This window comes from Arachis stenosperma, chromosome 5 (genome assembly GCF_014773155.1).
Source record: "Arachis stenosperma cultivar V10309 chromosome 5, arast.V10309.gnm1.PFL2, whole genome shotgun sequence".
Lineage (NCBI taxonomy): Eukaryota > Viridiplantae > Streptophyta > Magnoliopsida > Fabales > Fabaceae > Arachis > Arachis stenosperma.
The window spans coordinates 44,171,815-44,181,768 of NC_080381.1; positions in this window are offsets into that span (position 1 = coordinate 44,171,815).

Genomic DNA, 9,954 nt, shown 5'->3' on the forward strand with positions numbered 1-9,954 from the left:
AACTCGTTCCTGATCTTTTCTTTTCATTAGACACATGAATCCTTCTGTGATATTCTCTAGCAAATCTTGATGAAATTTGATGACATGTCACATTGGGCTCTATGACGTGGTGTCGCTTCTCCTATATGGAATATAACCATTTGATTAGGACACTTAAATCCCCTGTCAAATCATCAAAACAATGTCACGTATGAAGTGAAATGAAAGGTCTCTCTCATTTTTAACCCCAAACAACCCTCACTCCATTCTCTGAATTACATAAAACTTTAACAAATAGACATTTTTCCTCTAAAATATTGGTGACGAAGAGCTTCAGTGAGGTGGTCATGACAACACTGTAAAGGAAGAATAGAGCTACTAACGGAGGCTTTCACAGAGTAACAGTGGTGTGTTTGTCACTTTCGTCGAGGTAGCCTTTGTTTAATCATTTTTTGAACTGTGTCCAGTGGTACTATTTTCATTGTCTCTTGTTTTTTGTTTAATCACTTTAATGGAAAATGCTATTTTAATCTATGATTAGGTTAGTAATCAATTAATTAATTATTTTGTTTTTGAAATTTTTGCATATAGATATCTTATGAGGTTGTCCTTGTTTTCCACCATGGGAGTTGGTTTGAAAAGGACTCTAATAGGTTGTTGTACTACATGGATGACAATGTGTACTGATTTTTTCCATTAGATATTGATCTTGTCAATTTCAGAGATTTGAAACTAATGTTTAAGGGACTAGGGTATGTTAGTTATAAACAAATGTATTAGTATGACTCAAGTGCACCTAATTTGGAGGCTAAATTCTTAAGGGGAATAAAGAGATTAATAAAATGTGTGATAAGAAGATGAAAAATATGAAGACTGATCTGCTGGTGATATACTTTGACCACAAAATGAATAAGCCACAAATTTTGAATGAGAAATTAGGATGGAGTTAGGAGAGTGAGTAATTCCTCCTCCTTAGATGGGTATGAGAGTACAGAGGATGAGGCTTATAAATCTCTTCCTCCTAGATTTGAGTTTAATAGTATTAGTAGTGTTGAAGAAATTTTAGCAAGAAAGAAGACTGCAAAGAAGAAGAAGAATGATAAGAAAAAGGCTATTGAAGAAGCGCTTAAGAAGAACTCTAAGAAAAATGTTAGTGGAGTGGAAAAAATATAGTAGCACTTCTATTAGATCCAGTGGTATTGAACCCTTTATTCTTTAATGATTTTATTAGAAAAATATTATAAAACTTGAATAACAACAAATTGTGCTTCTTTAATTTTTTTATAGGCTAAAGCAAAAAAGTAGAAGAAAAATATGTCTAGGAGATCTACATTAGTTTCAATCTAGCAACAAATTAAAGAGATCCAAGTCTCACAGTATGCTCCAGCTCCAGAGGTTTGCACATTTTTACTGTTCATTTGTAATGTATTATACAAATATTCAAATTTTTACTGTTCATTTGTAATGTATTATACAAATATTCAAATTTGTTGTTTCTGTAATTGGATAATATTGTAGGGACTTGATATTAATCCTCTAGTTTTAATGGCCCCCAATCTGACTCGCCTGACTTATTCTACCCAAAATAGGATGAAGGCTCCATCATTAACACCTCCAGCTCTAGCTCAATAGGTCAATCCCTCATCTATTCCTCCACCAACCCTAAACACTATCTCTACATCAATAATGAAAAATGTTAAGAATGACATTGGACCAAACCCTTTTAAATTTATGCCAACACCAGGTCTTAATGCCCCTCTTAGGTCCAGGACCACATATGGCTTCCACCAAGACAAACCCAAAAAGCAGATTAAGGAATCTTTTATGATTAGCAAGATTTTTGGTGTATGTAGTATATGATGTATCTAGTTGGTGTATGAACTTGGCATATGATGCTATTTTTGTGTATCTTGTGTTTATCTTTTGATATGCATATAAATACAATGGTAGCGTTTGGTAGAGAGACAGAGACTGAAAGACTGATACGGAGAGACAGAGACTTAGAGATAGAGACTAAAATAAATCTCAGTATTCTGTTTAGTGCAAAGTGGGAGACAGAAATTGAAACAAGAATAAAGCTCTAATTTAATTTGTACAAAGGGTAAAATTAGAATTAATTAATTGAAATGAGGGTATTTTAGGTATAAAATGTTATTAAAGTTTCAGTCTCCATCTTTAAAAATTTCAATCCCTTGTGTCTCCACTTTTTGGAGGTATTGAAATACTGAAATTTTGGGACAGAGACAGAAATTTTAGTACCAGTCTCTGAACCAACAAACATGATACTGAGTCTCAGTCTCCCAGTCTCTGTCCCAGTACCTCAAAACAAATGCTACCTTACTTAGTTGGTTTGGTATTTGTTGTATGAACTTGTCATATTAATATATTTTTATTGTGGTTATTTGCTATTATATTAATTTCTTCACAAAGTACATGAACAAAATCAAATCAAAAGTTATAATCCATTCACATGAAAAGAGGTTCAAAATACAAAAGAAGTCATTTAGTCATAATTTTCATCATATAGCACATCAACTTACTAGAATACACTATACATAACTACTAGAAATGCAGATAACAGAAACATTAAAATAATCCATCCTAAAAGCTTATTTCCCAACTTCTTTATTATTTCCTGCCTACATTGCTCTAACTTTTGCTCTAATTTTTTCATTATGTCTTCCAGCATCATCACTTTTGTACAACATTACCCTTTTTCATCATCACTCTATCTTCAACATCACCCTTTTGCATATTGTCGTGCTTAGTTGAAATTAACTCAACAAGCCATACGAAAAATTTGTAGTGTGGTCGATCACTCTAAAATTAAAATTCATTATATCAGTACAATCTGAACTCTGAAAATTAGCAACCAACTTAGTTGCAAACTTCAAGCAGCAACAACATTATTAGATTCTGGAATAGATGTATTTAAAACATACTAAATTCAACAATAGAAACCCACTTACATGATAGTAGCTAGCAGAAACTAAGAAAATTTTTTTCTAGGTTCTTTGTTGTCCCTGATTCTTGCATCACAGCATATGCTCTATATTTACATCTAGGGTCCCGAATTTTCTCCTCCTGCTACTTGCACTTGCATTGGTAGTCAAACCCATAAAATTCGCACACTTCCTACCTCTAACACGTCGCTGAGAAGTTGAAGATTGCTCTGCATTATTCATGGCTTTCTTTTTCTCTTAGCGTTACCTTCTTTTGTTAGGTTTAGTAATGGAAACCTTCCCCATACGTGACATCATTTTGATGATTCGACGGGAGTTTAAGTATTATAATTGAATGGTTGTAGTCCACAAAGAAGAAAGGGCACCACGTCATAGAGCCCAACATGACATATCATCAAATTTCGTCAAGACTTATCGAAAAATCTCATAGAAGAACTCATGTGTCTAATAAAAAAATATAAGAGATGAGTTATTATTTTCTGAGGATAAACAACCATTTGTACCTATGGACTTTACGAGTGTGGACAAAAATACCCATCAAAGAAGGAAACTAATGTTGTAGCCATCAAAGATAAGTTCTATATGACAAAAATACCCAAACCCTAAATTTTTGTTGACTTTAATTAAATTCTCAAATTACCCCTACCATTTATCTTCAACCTCAACTCCACTACCATCTCTTCTCCAAATATTAAATTTTTACATTTTTCTATTACCACCACCTTAACCATCTTTTCTCTTCTCTTCTACTCTACCACCACCACCATGATGGCATCTCCATCTTCTATCACGCCAGCATCACAAGTCACCAGCAAAAAGCAAGAGAAAAAATAGTGAAGCCAACGAAATGAAATAAAGAAAGAAAAAGAAATTGAATATGGCCTTTTTTTTCCTTCCAATTGACCAATTCATTGTAGTTAATAATAGATGAAGATTAAAAAAAAGACCTCCAATTTGGTTTGAAACACTCGCATCATAAGTACAATGGGTCCCGAAAATTAGGAAAAACGTTAATGGTTTGCTGCTAATTGGAGTCATTCTCTGGCTTGACAGGGAATTGACCTTTCTCCATGGAGTCCATGAGCTTGAAATGGACCGACGAGGAGTTGAATCGTGCCACACGAAGAGATTTTGTGCGCTGGATCTCAGTTCGGTATCGTTTCTGAAGCTTCTCCATCTTGTGGCGGCACTAGATGGGGGTCTTGGCCAGAGAGGCGTAGGGGCATCTCTATGTGACGACACTGCTGGAGCTTGAATTCGGTAGCTCTGAACTCTGAATTTGCCATTATACTGAAGTAGAGGTAATCTGTGCGCTGGTTTTGGGGCAGCACTGGGGCTATCACGGGGCTTGGGATGGGAGCCGTCGAAGGTAGCAGTGTTGTATGGAAATGAGCAGATTGCGTGGAGGCCTTGTCATTATCTTCATCATCATTAGCATAGAAAGATGGCAGTGGTGGTGGTTAGTGGAGTAGTAAAGAATAGAAAATATGGTTAAAGTAATGGCAATGGAGGGATGTAAAAGTTTATGATTTGAGAAAGAAGAGGTAGTAGTGAAATTAAGGTCCGTTGAATATAAAAAGTGAGGTTAAATTGAAAATTTTATTAAAAAGTCAATAAAAATTTAGGGTTTAGATATTTTTGTGTATGAAACCGATCTTTAATAAATACAACGTTAATTTCCTCTTTTAAGGAGTATTTTTGTAAGTGTTTTGTCAATTTTTAGCAAATCGATGGTGGTTCAATTCTAATGGTCTCGGAGTGACACCAACTCCTTTTTTGGGAGTATCAGTTTTCTAAAAGTGCATCAAAGACCCTCGAATTAGACAGGATTAGACGAAAAGACTGAAAAGACAATAAATAAAAGGTTTTGAAAATAAAATTGACTAAATTTAAAGTGATTTGTATTGAATTTAAAATAAAGCAATAAAATGCCTTTGATTAGATTGAATGGATTTGAATTTGAAATAACAATACGAGAACGTAAATTTGAGCAAGAAAATTAAATGTTGCTTGAAAGATAAATTTGCAAGGAAAGTAAAGTTTGAAGAAAATGTAAATGGAAAAGAAAAACAAGTAGAAGGAACCCTACAGAAATTTGACTCGAAGCAGATTTAGAAAGTCGCTGGAATGTGAGTGATGGGAAAAATCGTCGGTAAATATTTTCACAAAAATAATTGCGTTGCAAGTATAGTTCTAAACCAACAATTAAACCTCAATCAATATTTAATTTGTTTGTCATAAGTACAAACCCAATAAAATTAACAGAAGTATTCAAACCTCGGGTCATCTCTCAAGAAATTGCAGGGAAGCGTACGTATTCTTGGTTATCAAATTGTATCTTTTTGGGGTTTTTGAGTTTAATAAGTAAGGAATGTAAATAATAAGAAAATAAACCAATAACTAAGAAAGGTCCTAGCAAGGATTGATAATTAGAATTTCTATCCTCATTATCATCATCAATAGTGGTGGTAATTGCCTTTTGCTTTCACTTAGTTAACCTCTAACAATGAAGGAAAGTCAAGTGGACAAAATCAACTTAAGTTCACAAGTTCTAATCAAAGACTAGATTTAGTGAAGCCTAAGCTAACTAGCAATTTTCAATCACAATCAACAAAAGAATTTCGATAACTCAAGAGTCTCTAATTGATCAATCCAAGTTAAGCATGTAAAAATCTAATTTAAAATCCAACCAAGCATTTTATCAAACACTTAGAAGGCATAAAATAAAAACATAGAAGACTAACAAGATATAGCAAAATCTAAGACTAACCAAAGCAAAGCAATAACAATAACCAAACAATTGAGTAGTAAGAAACATGAAACATAAATTGCATTGATGAAAATTGAAAGTAACACATGAACTCATAAACTAAATTAGCAAAATAAAGGAATCAATAAGAGAAGTAGATAAATTTAAAAGAACAATTAAAATAGAAAAAAGCTAAATTAAAGCAAGGTAGAATTCTGAAATTGAGAAGAAATAAACCTAACAACTAAGACCCTTGAGAGGGGAGAGAACCTCTCTCTAGAAAACTAGATCTAAAACCTAACTAATGTGAATGAGAAATGAATGATTGATCCCCCCTTTTCAACTCCACTCTGCAGCCTTTAATCAGTAATTTCGTGCCTGAAACTGGGGAAAAAGCAGCCTATAAATTGCCTCCAGCATTTTTTGTAAATTGCAGTACGTGACGCTCATCACGCGTACACGTCAGCCACGCGTATGTGTCGTTGAACAATTCCTGGTCACGCGTACGCGTCATCCACGCGTACGCATCATCCACGCATACGCGTCGCTTGCCTCTTGCACTGGTCACGTTGATTCTACGATGTGCGCGCATGGGCGACACATATGCGTCACCTAACTGCAAAGCAACTATGGTAAATTATCATATCATTTTGAAGCTACGGATGTTAGCTTTCCAATGCAACTGAAACCGCCTCATTCGGACCTTTGTAGCTCAAGTTATGATCGATTTAGTACGAAGAAGTCAGGATTGACAGCTTAGCAATTCCTTCAATTTCTTGTGTTCTGATGAGCGGATAATTTATATGCTTTTTGGCATTGTTTTTAGGTATTTTTCGTAGGTTTTAGTTACTTTTTATTATATTTTAATTATTTTTTATGCAAAAATCACAATTCTGGACTTTACTATGAGTATGTGTGTTTTTCTGTAATTTCAGGTATTTTCTGGCTGAAATTGAGGGACCTGAGCAAAAATCTGATTCAGAAGCTAAGAAAGGACTGCAGATGCTGTTGGATTCTAACCTCCCAGCACTCAAACGCGTTTTTCTGGAGCTACAGAAGTTCAATTGGTGCTTTCTCAATTTAGCTAGAAAGCTAACATCTTGGGCTTTCCATCAATAGATAATAGTTCATACTTTGTCCAAAATTTGATGGCCCAAACTGGCGTTAAAACGCCCACTAGAGACCCTTTTCTGGTATAAAACGCCGGAACTGGCACCAGAGCTGGAGTTAAACGCCCAAACTGGCATCCAAGCTGGCGTATAACTCCTGAAAAAGCCTATGCACGTGTAAATCTCAATGCTCAGCCCAAGCACACACCAAGTGGGCTCCGGAAGTGGATTTCTGCACTATCTGCACTTAGTTACTTATTTTCTGAAATTCCTAGTAACTAGTTTAGAATAAATAGCCACTTTTTACTATTGTATTTGATATCTTTGGATTATCTTTTGATCTTTTGATCACTTTGAGGAAGGCTGGCCATTCGGCCATGCCTAGACCTTTCTCTCTTATGTATTTTCTGGTGGGCGAAATTGTGATCTCTAATAATGGCATTCAACTTGGTATGCGCGTTTATAACTCAGCACTTTCTTCACAACCTCGCACAACTAACCAACAAGTGCACTGGGTCGTCCAAGTAATAAACCTTACGTGAGTAAGGGTCGATCCCACAGAGATTGTTGGTATGAAGCAAGCTATGGTCATCTTGTAGATCTCAATTAGGCGGATAATAATTGGTTATGGAGTTTTCGAATAATAATAATAAATAAACAGGAAATAAAGATAGAAATACTTATGTAGATCATTGGTGAGAATTTCAGACAAGTGTATGGAGATGCTTTGTCCCTGTTGGATCTCTGCTTTCCTACTGCTTTCATTCAATCCTTCTTACTCCTTTCCATGGCAAGCTGTATGTAGGGCATCACCGTTGTCAATGGCTACATCCCATCCTCTCAGTGAAAATGGTCCAAATGCTCTGTCACAGCACGGCTAATCATCTGTCGGTTCTCGATCATGTCGGAATAGAATCCCTTGATTCATTTGCGTTTGTCATCACGCCCAACAATCGCGAGTTTGAAGCTCGTCACAGTCATTCAATCCCTGAATCCTATTCGAAATACCACAGACAAGGTTTAGACTTTCTGGATTCTCATGAATGCCGCCATCAATTCTAGCTTATACCACGAAGATTCTGATTAAGGAATCCAAGAGATATGTGCCCGGCCTAAGGTAGAACGGAAGTGGTTGTCAGTCACGCGTTCATAGGTGAGAATGATAATGAGTGTCACGGATCATCACATTCATCATGTTGAAGTGCAACGAATATCTTAGAATAAGAATAAGTCGTATTGAATATAAAATAGTAGTAATTCTATTGAAACTCGAGGTACAGTAGAGCTTCACACCCTTAATCTATGGTGTGTAGAAACTCCACCATTGAAAATACATAAGTGATGAAGGTCCAGGCATGGCCGAATGGCCAACCCCCAAAACATGATCACAGGATCAAAAATACAACCCATGATCCAGGATGTCTAATACAATAATAAAATGTCCTATTTATACTAGACTAGCTACTAGGGTTTACAGAAGTAAGTAATTGATGCAAAAATCTACTTCCGGGGCCCACTTGGTGTGTGCTTGGGCTGAGCTCGAGCTTTACACGTGCAAAGGCTTCTTTTGGAGTTGAACGCCAAGTTGTAACGTGTTTTTGGCGTTCAACTCTGGTTCGTGACGTGTTTCTGGCGTTTGACTCCAGAATGCAGCATGAAACTGGCGTTGAGCGCCAGTTTACGTCATCTAATCACGAATAAAGTATGGACTATTTATATTGCTGGAAAGCTCTGGATGTCTACTTTCCAACGCCATTGAGAGAGCACCATTTGGAGTTCTGTAGCTCCAGAAAATCCATTTCGAGTGTAGGGAGTTCAGAATCCAACAGCTTCAGCAGTCCTTTGTTAGCCTTCTATCAGAGTTTTGCTCAGGTCCCTCAATTTCAGCCAGAAATTACCTGAAATCACAGAAAAACACACAAACTCATATTAAAGTCCAGAAATGTGAATTTAGCATAAAAACTAATGAAAACATCCTTAAAAATAGCTAGATTATACTAAAAACTATCTAAAAACAATGCCAAAAAGCGTATAAATTATCCGCTCATCACAACACCAAACTTAAATTGTTGCTTGTCCCCAAGTAACTGAAAATAAATTAGGATAAAAAGAAGAGAATATACTATAAATTCCAGAATATCAATGAATATTAGTCCTAATTAGATGAGCGGGACTTGTAGCTTTTTTCCTCTGAATAGTTTTGGCATCTCACTTTTTCCTTTGAAATTTAGAATGATTGGCATCTATAGGAACTTAGAATTTCAGATAGTGTTATTGATTCTCCTAGTTAAGTATGTTGATTCTTGAACACAGCTACTTTTATGAGTCTTGGCCGTGGCGCTAAGCACTTTGTTTTCCAGTATTACCACCAGATACATAAATGCCACAGACACATAGCTGGGTGAACATTTTCAGATTGTGACTCAGCTTTGCTAAAGTCCCCAGTTAGAGGTGTCCAGAGTTCTTAAGCACACTCTTTTTGCTTTGGATCATGACTTTAACCACTCAGTCTCAAGCTTTTCACTTGGACCTGCATGCCACAAGCACATAGTTAGGGACAGCTTGATTTAGCCGCTTAGGCCTGGATTTTATTTCTTTGGGCCCTCCTATCCATTGATGCTCAAAGCCTTGGATCCTTACCATTGCCTTTTGGTTTTAAGGGCTATTGGCTTTTTCTGCTGGCTTTTTCTTTTTCTTTCTATTTTTTTGCCCTTTTTTTCGCAAGCTTTTGCTTTTTCACTGCTTTTTCTTGCTTTAAGAATCAATTTTCATGATTTTTCAGATTGTCAATAACATTCTCTTTGTTCATCATTCTTTCAAGAGCCAACAATTTTAACATTGATAAACAACAAGATCAAAATTATGCACTGTTCAAGTATTCATTCAGAAAATAAAAAGTATTGTCACCACATCAATATAATTAAACTAAATTCAAGGATAATTTCGAAATTCATGTACTTCTTGTTCTTTTGAATTAGAAACATTTTTCATTTAAGAGAGGTGAAGGATTTATGGAATTATTCATCGCCTTAAGACATAGTTACTCAATACTAATGATCATGAGATAGAGACACAAAACATAAACACACATATAGCATAAAAACCGAAAAACAGAAAAAATAAGAACAAGGAATGAGTCCACCTTAGTGATGGT